Source organism: Pseudopipra pipra, chromosome W (assembly GCF_036250125.1).
Source record: "Pseudopipra pipra isolate bDixPip1 chromosome W, bDixPip1.hap1, whole genome shotgun sequence".
NCBI classification, from domain to species: domain Eukaryota; kingdom Metazoa; phylum Chordata; class Aves; order Passeriformes; family Pipridae; genus Pseudopipra; species Pseudopipra pipra.
The window spans coordinates 35,281,081-35,299,922 of record NC_087580.1 but is presented as its reverse complement, the minus strand read 5'-3'; the positions used below and the strand labels follow the sequence as shown (position 1 = coordinate 35,299,922).

The 18,842-nt window shown below is 50.8% G+C and overlaps 1 long non-coding RNA gene and 1 pseudogene across 1 annotated transcript in view; both read right to left on the bottom strand.

Moving 5' to 3' along the window:
- Positions 1–18,842, bottom strand: part of LOC135405703 (uncharacterized) — a 553,771-nt gene that overhangs the window by 93,827 nt on the left and 441,102 nt on the right. The window lies entirely within an intron of this gene.
- The window catches only part of LOC135405250 (zinc finger protein 493-like), a 218,376-nt pseudogene that overhangs the window by 13,836 nt on the left and 185,698 nt on the right, over positions 1–18,842 (bottom strand).

The following is an 18,842-nucleotide window of genomic DNA, read 5'->3' as shown; positions in this document are numbered from 1 at the left end:
GTGTGCTGGCTGTGTTCAGCCACCAGACAAAAACACAGGCTACCATGCAGAGCATTCCAAGTGGTTTCCACTTTGGCAAACAGCACTCTCTGGATGGAAAACACCAGTCAAGGCCAAAACACTCCTTTTGGATCCTGATTAACTGAATGCAGCTGCTGCTGCCTTAACTTTTTCCCACAAAAATTCTCAGGGTTCCTTTGCTTCCAGGAGGCCCCACATGTCCCAATGGCCCCTTGATTCCATGAGCTTCCCCAGTCTCCAAAGGTTCCTTTAGTTCCATGAGGCCCTGCAGTCCCAAAATGCCCTTTGGATTCCAGGAGATTTCCCATTGTCCCAGGGTCCCTTGTGCTTCAGATGGAGCTGCAGTGGGACAGTGGCCCCTTGGTTCTGTGAGCTCTGCAGTGTTCCAGGAATCTTTGGGTTCCAGGAGAGCCTGCAGTTTCACAAGGAGCACTTGAATGCAGGAGGTTCTGCAGGGTCCCAATGGCCCCTGGATTCTGGGAGGTTCAGAAATATCTCAGGGCTGAGATAAATGGGATTGTTCAGGCTGGAGAAGAGAAGGCTTTGGGGTGACCTGATTGTGGCCTTCCAGTGCCTGAAAGGAGCCAACCAGAAAGATGGAGAGAGACTTTGGACAAGGTCCTGGAGTGACAGGACAAGGGGCAGTGGCTTAACACAAGTAGAGGGAAGGGTTGGAGGAGATAGTAGGAAGGAATTCTTGACTCTGAGAGTGCTGAGATGCTCTTGAAGGCCCCTCCCAAGCCAAAGCATTCCATGATTGTGGGACTGGTGGGTGAGGTGGTGGCTGGAGCCGTCTGGGGCACAGGGACCCAAAATGAGGGAGTTTTCCATTGTGGGGCAAGGAAGGAGGGGGCAGCAGAACTGACCCCTTGGACACCTGGCAGGCAGGCTTTGGCTGGAAGCTGATGATGGGGAGCTGAGTGAAGCCCCCACAATGCAGGAGGAAATGGTCAGTGACCTGCTCTGCCAATGAGACCCCCCCAAGTGCCTGGGCCCACATGGGATGCAGCCAAGAGTCCTGAGGGAGCTGGAGAAAGAGCTGGCCAAGCCACTCTCACTCATTCCCCAGCAGTGCTGCACAACTGCACAAGTCCCAGCTGACTGGCAACAAGCACATGGGATGCCCATCCCCAGGATGGGCCAAAAGGAGGATCTGGGGAACTCCTGGCCTGTCCCATTGACCTCAGGACCAGGGAAGTCCATTCAGCAGATCCTCCTCAGTGCCATCCCATGGCAGGGGCAGGACAACCAGGGGATCAGGCCCAGCCACCGTGGGGTTGGGAAAGGCAGGTCCTGCCTGACCAACCTCATCTCCTTCTCTGACAAAGGACCCGCTCAGCAGCTGAGGGAAAGGCTGGGGATGTGTCTCTGTGGAATTCCAGAAGGCCTTTGGCACCATCTCCCCCAGCATCTCCTGCACAAACTGGCTGCTCATGGCTTGCCCGGGGAACTGTTTGCTGGGTGACAAAGTGTCTGATGGCCCAGGGAGTGTTGGGGAATGGAAGGAAATCCAGTTGGGGCCGGTCACTAGTGGGGTTCCCAAGGGCTCAGGGTTGGGGCTGCTCCTTTTTAACATCATTATGGGTGATCTGGATGAGGGGATCGAGTGCCCCTTCAGTACATTTGTTGATACCATGAAGTTGGGTGTGATTGTGGATGTGCTGGGGGGCAGGAAGGCTCTGCAGAGGGATCTGGACAGGCTGGATCAATAAGGCCAAGTGTCAGGGCCTAACCTTGGGTCCCAACAACCCCCTGGAAGGCTCCAGGCTGGGGGCAGAGGGGCTGGAGAGCTGCTCAGCAGGAAGGGACTTGGGGGTGCTGCTTGACAGGGGCTGGATATGAGGCAGAGTGTGCCCAGGGGGGCAAGAAGGCCAAGGGCATCGTGGCCTTTGTGGAGAAGAGTGTGGCCAGCAGGAGCAGAGAACTGATTGCCCCTCTGTGCTGGGCACTGGGGAGGCCCAACCTGGAGTGCTGTGTCCAGTTCTGGCCCCTCAGTGCCAAAAGGCCCTTGAGGGGCTGGAGCGTGTCCAGAGAAGGGAACGGAGCTGGGGAAGGCTCTGGAAAACATGTCTGCTGAGGGACGGCTGAGGGAACTGGGCTTGTTGAGTCTGGAGAAGGGGAGGCTCAGGGGGGACCTCATTGCTCTCTGCAATGACCTGAAAGGAGGTTTTAGTGGGTGTGGGGCTTGGTCTCTTCTGCCAAGGCTATAGTGAAAGGTTGTGAGGGAATGGCCTTAAATTGCTTTGGGCAAGGTTCATACTAGTTATGAAAAAATCCTTTTTCCACTGAGAGACTTTTGAGGCATTGGAACAAGTAGCCCGGGGAGGTGGTGGAGTCTCTGGAAGTGTTCAGGTGGCATCTGGATCTGGCACTTTGGTATGGGGTTGTATTAGGGAGGGGTTCGAACATGCTGAAGTTTGAAAACCAAGACACTGTTGCAAGCTCAAAAAACAATATTTATTACCACGAGGTGGCCAACAAAATGAACAAACCCAAAAGGGAGGAAGGAGGAGAGAAATAAGCCCCCAGCACGATCTCCCCAGTTACCCAGCTGTTGCCTATAAAGTTATCTAACCGACCTAGCATGCCTCTAATTACCCATAGCAGAAGCTGCATCCTTGGAGAGTCAGTAAGTTCTCAAAAGCTATCTGCTTTTTCTACAATTAATTGAGTGGCCACAACCTCCCAGGTGTGGCCAGCACTGCCCAGTCCGAGGCCCTCAGTCCCACCCCCCGGTTCTGTCAGTGCATCTCTTCTGTGCACACGTGAGAACTTCGGAAATCCCCTCACGCATGCACAGTGTGCTTTGGGGGTCTATCTTAATTGAGTCTGGGGGTGCTACTTCATCCTTCTCCTCCTCAACTTCTCCTTCAAGCAACCTTGGAGGACAACTAGCCAATCACACAACACCAATTAAAACAGTTTATACAAGAAGCTCTCTTCAAGGACAACTTTCCCATTTATCAGTGCTTGTTTTCCCATAACTTGTCAGGGAAAGAGCAAAACTTTCACAGGTGGCAGGGCCAAACACAGACCAAAAGTATCAGCATAAACTCACCCTGGTACACTCACCAAAAGGCCTGAGCTACCCTTAACTCATCTCTAGACATCCATGGAAATAAAACAGCCTGACCTTGAACCCAAGGGAAACAAAGACAAATTCCACAGCTTTAGCTGGAGCAAGGTTGGGGGGGGAATGTGTCACTCCTCTATGACATCACATGCTCCCCACGACATCACATCCTTCCTGTGACATCACACCTCCCCTACGACATCAAATCTCTCCTGTGATGTCACATCCATCATATGACATCACATCTCTCCTGTGATACCATATCAACCCTGTGACTTCACGTCCTCCTTTGTGACATCACATCTCTCCTAAGGCGTCACATCCATAATATGACATCACATCTTTCCTGTGTTATCATGTCATCCCGGTGACATCACGTCCTCCCCTGAGACATCACATTCTCCCCTGTGACATCAAAGCTCCGCTGTGACATCACATCCATCCTATGACATCACATTTCTCCTGTGATACAATATAATCCCTATGACGTCACATACTCCCCTGTCATCACATCACCCCTGTGACATTACATCTCTCCTATGACATCACATCTCTCCTATGACATCACATCCATAATATGACATCACATCTCTCCTGTAATACCATATCATCCCTGTGACATCACGTCCTCCCCTGTGACATCACGTCCTCCCCTGTGACATCACGTCCTCCCCTGTGACATCACGTCCTCCCCTGTGACATCACGTCCTCCCCTGTGACATTGCACCTCCCTGTGACATCACACCTGCCCAGTGACATCACAGCTCCCCTATGACACCACATCCATCATATGACATAACCTCTCTCCTGTGGTATCATATAATCCCTGTGATTTCACGTGCTCCGCTATGACATCACATCACCCCTGTCACATCACACCTGCCCTGTGACATCACATCCTCCTCTGTGACATCACAGCTCTCCTGTGACATCACATCCTTCCTGTGACATCACAGCTCCCCTGTCACATCACACCCTTTCTGTGACATTACATCTCCCCTATGACATCACATCCCCGTGACATCACATCCTTCCTGTGACATCACATCTCCTCTATGATGTCACATCAATCATATCACATAACATCTCTCCTGTGATATCATATAATCCCTGTGACTTCATGTCCTCCCCTCCGTCATGATGCCTATTGGTGCTGAGAAAAGAAAACTCCGGAGCAGTTAATTGAGGGTGAGATAAGGAAAGGGTTTAATTTGTGCCCAGGCACAGATGTTACAAGACGCGCGCAGGCTGTGCCTGAGAAGTTACTGCCTGACCAATCCAAGTTTTGTCCATTCCGTTGCTTTTGCCCTGGTCCACCCCTCGGCCCACCCCCTGGGAATAGGGTCTGGGGTGTATTTTGGGACCCCTTCATCATCTTCATCATTTTCAGAGCACAGAGGGTACATGGTCACCCAGTTCTTGACTGTGTTCTGTGGTTCAGGCTAAGATATGAGTGTTCTCTAAACAGCATAGGCCTGCCTCGACAAAAGACTAAACATTTTCTACTGGAATACAGGGGTGGGATTGATATGGGGAACATAGAATGGGGTGATGGGGTAGGGAATGTGTAAACTACTTGTGCTAAAGGGTGAGGGATAAGGGCTGCAGCTTCTAAAACCTACTTCTATTACTTAACTACTTATAAAACTTATAAAATTAGGAAAATAAAAAAAAAACAGATGGACCTTACGGCATCAGTCTCCCCTTTAGAAATTGAACAAGACTCAAAGATCTTGTTCAATCTCTACTACTTATACTTAACACGATATCAGTAAGATGACTAATATTTATAACATTAATCACATAACAAGCTATTATGTAGATTTAACACTATATTCTATTAACATGAATGGCTGTTCTATTCAGGTTTAGTTTGGTAACTATGAAGTAAGTCTGTGGAAGCAAATTTAATGAAATATTTCTAAGAATTACCCAATATATATATAATTTAAACTTGTTGCTAAATTTCAGCCAAATTCATAGTGCAAATTCAGCACTCACTTTCATGAAGAATGGTAGATGTATTTTGTCAAAGCCAAATGTAAATTTAGGTTTTAAACTCAATTCATAGTTACTAGTAGTACTAAGCAATACAGACAAGAGAAAAAAACTTAAATATTATTTTAACAATCTTTGTAATAGTTTCTGTTGCTCTACTCATCTTAAGAACAGAGGTTTTTTTCTTCTTGGGTGAAATTTAGGGTTCTTGATAATAACTCTGACATGATGAAGATGGTTCGCTGGATTTGAAAACAGTTCTTTCCGTTTGGCTTGCAGGAGTTTCAGTCTCATTGTTTAATACAGACTCAGTCCTTGGGCTGGAACAGATGAGCAGGAGTGTCCAGTTTCATAGGCTTAGATGATACGATTAATCTCTGCAGTTCCTGCAAAGCAGATCTTAAAACATTAAACAATTTCACAAATAAACTTTTTTATGCAACCAGGGAGTCGATAAAGTGTGACTCTCTATTTGATGACAATTTTACAGGAACTTTGAATCTTGGAATTCCTGCATTTTGATCATTTGAGAGAGGAGCTTGTGCTTTTATCACACAAAGTGATTAACTGCCAGTCACAGATTTAATAGGCCAGTCAAGAGCTAACTTGAAGCAGACTGCATCTGGATGCAAACAGCACCCTGGCAGTGCCAGTAGCTCACCACAGAGAGCTTGTACTCTCTGGACAGATTCTAGACCTTATCGGGGCAGGCTGTCCTGTTCCAGCCTGTCCCAGACTGCAGTGGATCATCTTTACCTCATGAAGTGGTAATACAGGTACCTCTTGCCTCCATGGATAAAAGCATCCTCATTTATTGAATTAGGTGCATTTATATATTGTGAGTACTAGCAAAACAATAAAGCTAAAAAGCGATTCTAAGCAAAGCATTTAAATGATCTAAACAAATTATCTTAACAACTATGTTACCAGTTTGTTTCAAAATTGCAGGCAATGGTGCAAATTAGGTCTCAAGGTCCCATGGGAGAGTCTACAGAACCAGTGCTGTTGCAGTGCTGCCTCAGCACTGAAGCTACTTTCTTATTTGTCCTTTGGTCTCAGTGCAGGACTTCTTATGCAATTCAGCATTCATATATTCCTAGATGACACTAGATAAGAAAGCATCTTAAAAGCATAAGTATATAAACATGATTTCACAATCACATGAAAATCTATACAGACTTTTCATTTAACTACTCTTTCAGGAGGAATTCTTCCACAAGCTGCAGTAACTAAAGAGACAGAGATGTTTACAAATTGCTGCTGGAACAAGATACGTGCAAGTACAAACGTTACAAACCTTAAAACAATTCATGTAGCAAAAGCAAAAGCAATGTAAGCTTTTAATTTTTTGCACTTAAGCTAACAACAAGAGAAGCTCAAAAGTAAAATAGAATAGAAAATAATACAATAGATACAATAATTATAACACATACATATGTACCACCTTTAGAAGTTACACATTGATCTTACAACAGTTCTCAATCGTGTCAGAAGGCTTTTATGTTAGCTTCTTGTTTACTCACTCTTGATTTTATTGCAGTTCAAAACTCTTTGTCCTGGTGTATTTCACTTGCAGTTGTCAAGACATTTGTGTACTTCTGCACAAAAGTTGTTTCCATGACTCTTAGTTTGAGTTCTGGTGGCACAGCTTTTAGGTCTGTCTGCTGGAACAGACTATCTGCAAACAGTCAACTTCTGACACATTGTTAGTTCACATTAAGAGCAAAACAATGGCCTCCCTTTTGATTTTGCCACAGCTCCCCGAGCTCAATCAGGGCACAGAGGGCAGAAATATTTACAGGCTGTGAGACTGAAACAGGCTTAGAGTACAGAGGATATAGAGGTCAATAGACAGTTTTTATTCTTCTAGTTTTGCTTGTTGTGGACAAATTAGTTGCTTTCCCTTCAGATCTAGACAATTTCTTTTTTAGTGTCCTCTCTCTTTGTGGAAAGAACACTCACCATTTGCTTCATCATGTTGGTAATAGTATTCCTAATTTTTGTGGTGTACACTGTATTTGTAGCATTCCTGGTAATTATTGGTTTTGGTCTAAGTGTGATGCTGGCCCATACCATTGGGATGACAGCACTCTCAGCTTTTGCAGGGATTTCTTCATGGTTCTCCTGTATGAAAAAGATAGTTGCTTCGACACAATTAGTATCAAAAATCATAACTTTTATCTCCCCTTTGCAGAATTTGATTTCAACTTTTAAGTTCTCTAATGAACTCCTACTCAACAAAGGATTAGGAGAGTTTAACATACAAAAGAATCGATGAATTACCCAATATTTACTCAATTTAAATCCTAAAAGTTCAAAGAGTGGCTTGGTTTCACTTATTCCTGTAATTTCAATTACAGTTACGGTATTATAACTAAATTTTTCTTTCAAAGTATTACCTATTACATATATTGCACTGGCAAGCTTTAGCTTTTATGTTTGTTGGAAATGCACACTGATATTGCCCCCCCCCTTTTGGCCTGGTGGGAGGGTATGGATTGTGAAGGCTTGGGAGAGCTGGAGGGGGAGTGACAGCTCCATCTCCGCCCCTAATGGTGAAGCCAGAGGGACCCGTGTTAGGTTGGGCTGGGACTCCAGTTACAGACATGGCTTTAGCTTTTTCTGCAGCTTCTGTAGTTTTAGCTGGTCTTTTGTCTGTAGTTGCACCTGTGGCAGCTGCTTGTGTGGGATCAGCAGCTCCAGGGGAAAGGGCTACTCCCTCTACGTTAGTTAGTACAGGCAGGGGAGGTTTTACATGCTTATTCACTCTCTTTGCCCTTGCTTTCCTCCCAGCTCCCGGTGCCTTTGTTAGGACTGGATCTACAGTAGTGTTTGTTATGCCTGGGGCAGTCCTCAGAACAGCAGGGGTAGGGCTGGGTCCTGTCACCTCTGCAAAGTCAGTGGCCTCAGTACTCCATCGTGCCGCCGCGCCTAATGGTCTTAGAGCTTTCACAGCACTTGCATCTGCCACCCTTGCTTGGGTCACACTATCAGGGACTAAAGCCTCCTCGTCAGCCAAAGCAACAACTGGGACCAGCTCTGCCTGTCTCTGCCCCACTCCCTCTGTCCCCCTCCTTTCTCGTTTGCTAGTATAGTTGGGACAAACTTCGTTTGTTTTTGTCTGGTTATGCGCACTCCTACAGCACTAGGAACAGGCAGCAACTTTCTTTTCCCTGCGCCAGCTGGCTCTGTCACCGTGGTAATGGCCGTTCCAGAAACCTCCCCTGCGCTCTGAGCTGGGAGTTCGGTTGCTGCAGCAACGTCTGTTCTTAAAATTGCTCCACCGCCCACTGTACTCGCCTTCTGTTCTCTATTGCAATATACTGTCCAAGCTATATCCAATAACTCATCAATATCCTTTTCATTACCACCTGCTCTTTGCAGTTTTTTCTTTATATCATTTGTGGACTGTCCTACAAACAAATACACTAGGTGTTTTTTCCCCAGGTCTGACTCTATATCAATATCAGTGGATTTCCCTATGACATCCTTCAGCCTATTCAGAAAATATGTGGGCGACTCATTCGTATCCTGTCTAAGTTCATACATCTTAGACCAGTTTATCGCCTTTGTATTCACCACTACAGTAGCACAGTGCTGTGTTTGCAGCAGTCAGCCCTGGGGTCTCTCCTGCAATCGGGGCACGCAGCCCCGTTTTTACAGCTCTCACGCCGCTATCGCCACTGACAGAATCAACGGCCTCAGCACCTGTCTGCGGCTGCTCGGTTCCACAAACACCCCTGGGGCTCTTGTCATTTCTGGGGCCGACACTTTCACTTCACTGCCACCGTCAGAGTCAGCAACCCCTACGCCTGTCACCATCATACACTGGCCGGTCTCGGCGCATTTCTCGCCGCGATTTCTAAAGTCTCCCTTGCCTCTACAACAGATGCCGCATCTATAGTAACTTTTCCTGGTGTCACCACGCCAAAAGCAACTCTAGTAAAAGCCGACCTTTTAGACTTCACAGTTCTTGTCACATCACTGGTAGAACAACTTTAGTTCTCAGCTGCTCTGCTGTGCCTGCGCTCACCTCTGCTGTTACCATGACAACCCCGTCTGCTCTGGTAAAGCCGCCATCAGTTGCAAGGGAACGGGCTGCTCTCCCCACACTCATTGGAACAGGCGGGGAGGGTCCCGCTTCCATTGCCCCTGTGGGGCCAGGAGCCGCTCCTGCTGTTATCCCTGTTGCGATCAAACTAGGCACTACCTCTGAGTTGGCTCCGCAGCGTCTGTGTTACCCCCGCCCGGCTCTGCGCCGAAAGCCGTTCTAACAAAAGCCGATCTTACAGATCTTATCTGTGCTGCTGTGCCTCCTCCGGCCAAACCGACAGCCTCTGCTCTACCATCTACACCAGCAGGACTTGCTCCCGCCGCCCCCGAGCCAACTCCTCCAGAGGCCCCGATTTGTCCAACTCCAGCAGCCCCCGTCTGCCCATCCCCTGCCTGTCCAGCAGGAGCTGGTCCAGAGGCTGCCACCCTGCAGCTCCAGTTCCCCCCCGCCACCGCAGCAGCGGGGAGTCCTCTCTCAATTCAGGGCATGTTAATAGAAACATAAACAACTCTGCATACCGGATTTTTTCCCTTTTCTGTTCTACATTAAAAAGCGAAATTAATTGCAACACTGTGTCTAGTTCAAAAGAACCAAATTCCAGCCAAGTCACTCCTCTCATTTGTCCAAACAGAGGCCAAGCACCTACAGACAGCCTACAAAGTTCTTCCTTTGTTAAAATTGTCTCAGGACTGGTCAAAGTTCTCCAGTGCTTCAAAATCAAACTCAGAGGAGACCCCTTAGGAATCTTAAACTTTGAATCCACACAACCCATGACTACAAAACACAAACAAACCACACCAGGATTCCAACTCGTTACCTTAGGATTATAAAGCTGTTGCTGTAACCACTTAACTACAGAGCCCACCTGGTTCCTTGCAGCAACAGAGCACTCTGGAAGGGCGTCCCCCTCCGACCTAAAGGAAACCCAGCCCTAGGCTGACAAATCCACTCTGATCTGCTCTCACCAAAAAACCCCTTTCGCCTACTGGAAATCGACTCTCACGACTATTCTGGGCCCAAGTCTAAGCCTTTCCAGTCTTCCCGTGTTCCCTATCTCCCCGGAAACACAAAAACTCTTTCGCAGCTGCTAACAAAAGAAGATACCTTTTCCCCTTCTTTTGCCTTTTCTTATCTCACCTCTGTGCTCGGTGCTTGGTTTCGTGGGTTCTGTGGAGCTGGCTTTCTCAGACAGGGGCAGGAATTATCTCAGATAAAATGCTGGCTTGATGAGCAATTCCTGCACGATGAAATATCTGATCTGAGGAAGTCCAAGTCCAAGTTTCCCCGTGCGGGCCAACAGCTGATGCCTAATGGTGCCGAGAAAAGAAAACTCCAGAGCAGTTAATGGAGGGTGAGATAAGGAAAGGGTTTAATTTGTGCCTAGGCATAGATGTTACAAGATGCGTGCAGGCTGTGCCTGAGAAGTTACTGCCTGACCAATCTAAGTCTTGTCCATCCCATTGTTTTTGCCCTGGTCCACCCCTTTATCCACCCCCTGGGAATTGGGTCTGGGGTGTATTTCGGGACCACCTCTTCATCATCTTCATCATCTTCAGAGCACAAAGAGTGCAAGGTCACCCAGTTCTTGACTGTACTTTTGTGATTCAGGCCGGGATTAGATGTCCTCAAACAGAAGAGGCCTGCCTGCCTTGACAAAAGACTAAAGATTTTCTACTGAATTCAGGGGTAGAATTGATATGGGGAGCATGGAATGGGGTGAGAGGGTTGAGGAATGTGTAAACTAAAGGGTGCTAAAGGGTGAGGGAATAAGGGCTGCTGCTTCTAAAACCTACTTTTGCTACTTAACTACTTATAAAGCTTATAAAATTAATAAAAATAATAAAAATCCAGATGGACCTTACGGCATCACTCCCCACACTTTCAGGGCCTTTCCCCGGTGTGGATGCGCCGGTGGGTGATGAGGGTGGAGTTCTGCTTGAAGCCCTTCCCGCAGTCGGTGCAGCAGAAGGGCCTCTCATCCGTGTGTGTCCGCTGGTGCACGAGGAGATGTGAGCTGGTCTGAAACCTCTTCCCACATTCCAAGCACTTGTAGGGCCGTTCTCCAGTGTGGATGCGCTGGTGGGTGTGGAGGGTGGAGCTCCGGTTGAAGCTCTTCCCACATTCCCCACATGTGTAGGGCCGTTCTCCAGTGTGGATGAGCCGGTGGGTGAAGAGGGTGGAGCGCTGGTTAAAGCTCTTCCCACACTCCCCACATGTGTAGGGCCGTTCTCCAGTGTGGATGTGCTGATGGCTGCAGAGAGTGGAGCTCTGGTTGAAAGTCATCCCACACTCCCCACATGTGTAGGGCCGTTCCCCAGTGTGGATGCGCTGGTGTCTGCGGAAGATGGAGCTCTGGTTGAAGCTCATCCCACATTCCCCACATGTGTAGGGACATTCCCCAGTGTGGATGAGCTGGTGGGTGAGAAGGCAGGAGCTCTTCCTGAAGCCCTTCCCACATTCCCCACACATGTAGGGCCATTCCCCACTGTGGATGTGCTGGTGTCGGATAAGGTCGGAGCTGTCCCTGAAGCTCTTCCCACACTCCCCACACGCGTAGCGCCGTTCCCCAGTGTGGATGCGTTGGTGTCGGATCAGGCTGGAGCTCCGGCTGAAGCTCTTCCCACATTCCCTACAAGTGTAGGGCCATTCTCCAGTGTGGATGTGATGGTGCTTGAGGAGGTCGGAGCTCTTCCTGAAGCTCTTCCCACATTCCAAACACCTGAAGGGCTTCTGCCTGCTGGGAGGCTGCTCAGGGACCACCAGCTCAGAGCTCCCCCTCAAGCTCCGGCCGCCTTCCCGGCACAGGCTGGCTCTTTCCTCCTCAGAGCACCCTGGGATGGCTTTGGAGCCCCTCCTGTGGGGGGATCTCCGGCCCTTTTCCTCCCCGCTGCCTTCCTGCGCCGGGGAGCCCTTCAAAACGGCCTCTCCCACCAGGGTCTCACGGGGGGATTTGTCCTCCGGGCTCTCCGTCCTCAGCTCGGGGCCTGGGGCAGGAAGCAAGAAGGACAGGCAGGGGATTTGCCTCCGGCCCACAGGGAAGGCCAAGGACATCCCCCCAACTCCGGCCCCGGCAGGACGGCGGCGCCAGCGGGGTTGTCCTGCAGCCGGGGCCATGCTCGGCTGACAGAGCCAGCACAACACCCGCCCAAAGGGACACTGACTGCCTCCTCACCTGCCTGGGGGGCCCAAGGCATCTTCCTCTTCCTCGCAGCCTCCTCCTCCATCTGCCCAAGCTCTGGGAAGGACAAATCCTGATGGGGGGAAAACAAGGGCTGAGTGCATTGGCCTGGGGGTTCCTCCTGCCCAAGTCCATCTCTAGAACTCACCGGGCATCCTGTGACCAGAAAAACCTCCAAAACACCAAGATTCAGCCTAGAAAAACCCAAACCTCTGAGATTCAGGTAAAAACCCCCTCAAAAATAGCAACAAGACCCTCGCCCCCCAAAACTGTAAAAAGCTGAGATTCAACTAAAAAACTACTCCAAAATATGAAGCTTAAGCCAAAGAAATTCTCCCAGGAGTCACCCCTCTCTGGTCTCTCCCCTCTGGGGTTGGTAACAGCTACTCTTTCTGAGATGCTGGTGGTCCCACTTAGGGATGCTGGGAGTATCGGTGGTCCCAAGGGTTCCTTCTCCTCTGACTCCCGCTTTCGGGGTGCTGCGTTCCCAGACATTCCCCCTCTCCAGGTTCTCCACTTCATTGTCCCAAGGATCCCAGGGGTCCCCACTGTCCAGGCTTCCCCTTCTCTGCGTCCCCCCTTCAAGGCTCCCTGGGGTCCCGGGGCTCCTCCCTCTCCGTGCTCCCCCCTCCAGGCTGCCGGGGGTCCCCCAGCTCTGACATCTCCCGGCTCCACTCTCCACACTCGGCAGCTCCCGGGCTCCACACCCACCTCGGGCACTCCCGGGGGCCCCAAACCCACTGTGTCCCCCCCGCTGGCACTGGGCTGACAATGGAGCCGGCGGGGCCTGACCCAGCAACACCAACCCCCACCATGGGGGGGACCCGCATCCCCCCACCCACCGCCGGGGCTCTGCCACCAACCCAGCCTGGCACCCCCAAAAAACACCTCCTGCCCACCCCCAAGAGCCACCAGGGGTGGAGCAGGAACAGGAACAGCAGGAGAACAATTGCCCCACATCCCATGGGTGCCTAGGAGGGGGGAACTCGTCCCAAATATCCTTGGGGGAGCGTGCGGGGTCGGGACATACTCAGGCTGCCAGCACAGATTTCCCTGCAAAGTCTGCAGTGAGTCAAGCTCTGGAGAGGAGATTCTGTCCCATGCATGGGATTGCAGAGAGGCCCTCAGGTCCCCAGCAAGAACCAGCAACAAAAAATGCCTCCCTGAAGATTTCAGAGGAAGTATCCTGTAGGGAGGGGACAGTGTCACCCCACCAGGGCAGGGCTGGCAAGTGGGAGGCTGCTCCAGGTCTCTGCAAGAGGCCTCGTGCTCTGCTCGGCCCCAGCACTGGCTGGTACCAACACCCCCGGCTGAAGACCCAGCCCTGGGCAGCTCTGCACAGCCCCAGCCTTGTGCCCAGAGCCTCTTTCCTGACCCACACAAGAGCTTCCCGGCCCCCCCAGGGCTTCCCTGCTGCTGCCTCTGCTCCTGGCCCTGCCTTTGCTGCTCCCTTGGCTGGGGCAGCGGCTGCAGGGGGGGGATGGCAGCAGCTTCAGCTCCACGGCACTTCCTGGGGGGAGCTCAGCCCGGGGATGTGCTAACACCACACATTTACAGACTAACCTTGGAGATATATATGGACAGACATCTCTATCACCCTGGGGATAGAGCCTCAAGCATGTGCTGCCATAGGAATGGCAATCAGAGAATCACAGAATCAGCCAGGTTGGAAAAGACCTCCAAGATCATCAAGTCCAACCCTGGATCCATCCCTGCCGTGCTTCCCAGACCATGGCACTGAGGCCACATCCACTCTCACCTTCAACACCTCCAGGGACGCTGACTCCACCCCCTCCCTGCCCAGACCATTCCAAGGCCTGATTACTCTCTCCGCAAAAAATTGCTTCCTAATATCCAACCTAAACCTCCCCTGGCACAGCTCAAGACCCAGCCCTCTTGTCCTACTGCTGCTTCCTGGCACAACAGCCCCACCCCCACCTGGCTCCAACCTCCTGGCAGGGACTTGCAGACAGTCAGGAGGTCTCCCCTGAGCCTCCTCTTCTCCAGCCTCAACACCCCCAGCTCCCTCAGCCTCTCCTCACATCACTTGTGCTCCACTCCCTTCCCCAGCCTCGCTGCTCTTCTCTGCACCTGCTCCAGCCCCTCCAGGGCCTTCCTCAACTCAGGGGCCCAGAGCTGGACACAGCACTCCAGGGGTGGCCTCACCAGCGCTCAGTCCAGCTCAACAATCACTTCCCTGCTCCTGCTGACACACTCTGCCTCACACAGGTCCCTCTACAGAGCCCTCCTGCCTTCCAGCACATCAACACACCCCCAGCTTGGTGTCACCAGCACATTTGCTGATGAAATGCCTGGTTCTGCAGCAGCTGCAGATGCTCAAGGGGCAGCAGGACCAAGTCAGGGGCCTGGGGGGGCCTGGGGGGCTTTGGGGTCCAGGAGGGTCCCGGCGGAGCTGGGGAGGGGCTTTGGGGATTGGGGGTACAGACCAGGACAGACCAGTACAGATCAGTACAGACCAGTACCTCCTCACTGCTCCCCAGATCTCTCCTGGAGCTTGGCCACGTTGTCCTGGGACACCTGAGCCCCCCCCAGTGCCCTCCCAGTACAGCCCAGTGCCCCCAGTACAGCCCACTGTGTTCCTGTCCCAGGGTGCCGGGTGATACCTCTTTGGGTGGGAGGTTGGAAGGGATTTGAGGGGAGGCTGGGGGACATTTGGGGGGGAGGTTGGGGGGGTTTGGGGTGTTTTGGGTGCATTTTGGGGGGTTAAAAGGGGGCTTGGGAGGTCAAAGGGATCTGTAGGGGGAGGGGATTAAAAGGAAAATGGGGGTTGGGAGACATTTGGGAGGGGTTAATGATTTCTAGGGGGAAAGAGGAGGGGCAGCACCATGAGCAGGTGAGTCCTGACACCCCGTTGGGGTTCCCAAGACTTTCTTGGTGTTTCTAATTCTCCCCTTAACACCCTGAGACCCCCCTGGTGTCTCCAATGTCCCCTCCAATGTCCCTCTCCAAGGGCCTCTCCATGGCCATAATTCCCCCAATTCCACTGCCCCCATACCCCACCCCACTATCCCCAAACCCCAACCCTGATGTCCCCAACCTTCCATCTCACCCCAGGAGCCCCCCATGTTCCCTCTGACACCAAAATCATCCCCCCTCCCTGCAATGCTCACAGAAAGGCCAAGGGCATCTGGGGACAGTCAGGGGGCTTTAGGGGGCAGTGGGTCATTACTGAGGGATACTGGGACACACTGGGGGGAACCAGGGGGCACTGGGAGGGACTGGGGGTTACTGAGGGACACTGGGATGGCACTGGGAGGGATTAGAGGTGAACTGGGGCACACTGGAGAGGAGAACTGGGGAGTTACTGGGGGATTACCAGGACACATGGGGGAACATGGGAGGTTACTGGGCCATACTGGGGGTTACTGGGTGCTCACTGCAGGATCACTGGGCCATACTTGGGGGGCAGTGGGAGGTCACTGGGACACACTAGGTGGTCACTGAGAAGGTTACTGGGCCATACTGAGAGTCACTGGGAGGTCACTGGGATATACTGAAGGCACTTGGATCCCCTTACCCGGATGTGGTACATCTCCTCCCCCGGATTTGGGGAGCATCCCTAGGACCCCTCCCCTGGGGGCTGGGGGACTGTCTGCACCCCACTGCTGGGCTTTAGGGGACCCCCCCAAAATCCCCTCAAAACCCCTGAAATCCCCTCAGAAATCCACCCCTCGACCTGAAACCTCCTCAGGGTCCTCCCAAATCCCCTCTGAGACCTCATCCCTTTCCAGGACCCCCTATACCCTCTCAGTGACCCACAAAACCCACCTGGGGCACCTCAATCCCATTTAGGGACCCCCAGTCGCCCTCAGGGACCCTTAAAACCGTCTGGGATTCCTTAAACCCCCTAGAGACCCCAAAACTGCTAAAAGGTCCCCACAAAGTCTCTCCAGGACCCCCAAACCTCCTCGGAGACTCCCAAAGCCCACTGGGTGATTACTGGGGGATACTGGGACACACTGGGGGGAACCAGGTGGCATTGGGAGGGACTGGGGGGTTACTTAAGAGCGCTGGGAGAGCGCTGGGAGGGACTGGGGGGGAGCTGGGAGATTACCAAGACACACGGGGGGACACTGGGAGGTTACTGGGCCATCCTGGGGGTTACTGGGTACTCACTGGAGGATCACTGGGCCATACTGGGGGGCAGTGGGAGGTCACTGGGACACACTGGCTGGTCACTGAGGGGGTTACTGGGATATACTGGGGTTTATGGATCCCCTTACCTAGATCTAGTATATTTCCCCCCCCCCCCCGGGATTTTGGGGGGCATCCCTAGGACCCCTTCTTTTTGGGGCTGGGGGACCCCTTGAGCCCACTGCTGGGCTTTAGGGGACCCCCCAAAATCCCCTCAAAACCTCTGAAAAGCCCCCATCGACCCATCGAAACCTCCTCGAGGTCCCCTCAAATGCCATCAGAGATCTCATCCCTCCCCAGCACCCCCTAAACCCTCTCACTGACGCGCAAAACCCACCTGGGACACCCCCAAGCCCATTCAAGGCCCCTCCAATACTCCTCAAGGAACCTTTAAAACCGTCTGTGACCCCTTAAACCCCCTAGAACCCCCAAAACTGCCTAAAAGGTCGCCGCAAAGACCCCCAGGACGCCCAAACCTCCTCAGAGACCCCTAAAGCCCACCTGGGACACCCCAAATCTCCTCAGAAACCAAAACCCCTTCGGAGACTTTCAAACCCCTTCAGGGACCTTCAAACTTCCCCCTGAGTCCCCTCAGGGACCCCTCACAAAGACCCCGGGAACCCCCGAACCCCCGCGCTAAACCCTCCCGAGCCCTCCAGCCTTTCCACCCACACCCGCGCTCCCCGCAGCCCCCGAGGGGATCCCCAGACCCCGCTCTCGCCGCCCCCCCCAGCACTCACAGCTCAGCGCAGCGGACGCCGCCTCTTCCCCACTCGTTTCCACGCGGACAAAATGGCGCTCGCTCTGCGCGCGCATCGTCCTTAGAAACTCGCCCCGCAGCCAATCAGCGCGCGGCCACGGCCCCTGCCCGCCCTCTTTGGGCTTCCGCCCCGCGCGGTGCATTGTGGGAGTTGCAGTCCTTGCGGCGAGGAAGGATAGGACTTCTGGGGTTTAGTTTTTCTGTCTTCTTTTATTATCTCCTTTTTCTTTCTTTCCTTTCTTTCTTTTTTTTTTATTCCTCCTTTTTTTATTCCTCTTTTTTCTTTTGTTTTTCTCCTTTTTTTCCTTCTTTTTTCCTTGTTCTTTCTTTTTTTTTCTTTTTTTTTTTCTTTTTTTTTCCTGTCCCTTCTTTCTCTTTTTTCTCTAAAGTCTAGACAACTTTAGGAATAAATTTAAAAGCCAACACAGTGCTATAAATGTAGGATGTGAACGTAAGGAAGTAGTAATGAAATCTCTGGCAAGACTCCACTCATACTGTGCTCACTAACTCACCACATCATCAAAATCTGTTTTCTTAAAAATGTGAGAAGACAGTTGATCCTAGAAATAAAAGTTATGAGCTGTGAAGACAAGAACAGAAAAGCCCTCCTTCTAAAACAGTCACAGAAAAGGCAAATAACTGTAACACAATTATGGAGTGATGAAAGGGAGGTCACACAAAGAAATATTTTAGAGATATGCAGAAGAATTACAAGCATTGCCCCATTCTCACTAATTCTTCCTTACTTTATTTGCTATGATAAATAGCACAACTCTCTGCTTAAAACTGGGAGAATTTTACTGATTAATACACTACAGACTCCGGAGAGTTTGTGTGCCAGTTCTGCTTCTCACTCGTTCAGTAAAGCTGAGCAGAACTTCTGATTTTACAGAAATCCCAAGTGGCTGCAGACTGGGCTAGAAGGGAGCAAATCACCCTGAAAAACAAAGTCACAGTGCTCCCTGGGAGTGCAGAAGAGCAGGGACGGTGTCAGGAAAGATATCTCCTGAGAGGAACACGAACTGAACTGAAGTCCAGTTTTCTTTTTCCTTCTGTCAAAGTTATTTGGGAGATGGTTGTGACAGTTTTTCTATAAAATGCAGGTAGAAGGCCAAATCTTGATTTCTTTGACTTTGGTGTAACTGACATATTTGGGCACTTTTTCATTCCCTCACTTCAATTATATGGCAAGACAGAAGAGAACTCTGGAAAAAGGTTTCTTTAACACAAGTTCAAAATTAAGAGGCTATCCTTAGTTTGAAAAAAAATTGTGATCTTGGCTTATTTAGCATAAAGGTCATATTCACTCACCTGATGAGATTAAAAAAGCGAACAAACAACATCAGAAATCTCAGACATTAAGGTATGTTTGGCAAGTATCATTACTATGGAAAAGAATAAACTGCTGTATCTTCCCTTTCTCTCTCCTTTTCTCTCTTCAGTCTCAGTGGCCTTTCTGTCTCATTGTCTCAGAATTTCGCAGGTATTTACATTTTCCACACCTTACAGCACAAGGATATCCCCTTTGACATGGTAGCCAAGCTACTGTTTGGTTAGAAACAAGCTATATGAAGGAAAAATATTTTAATTATGCAAAGAGTTT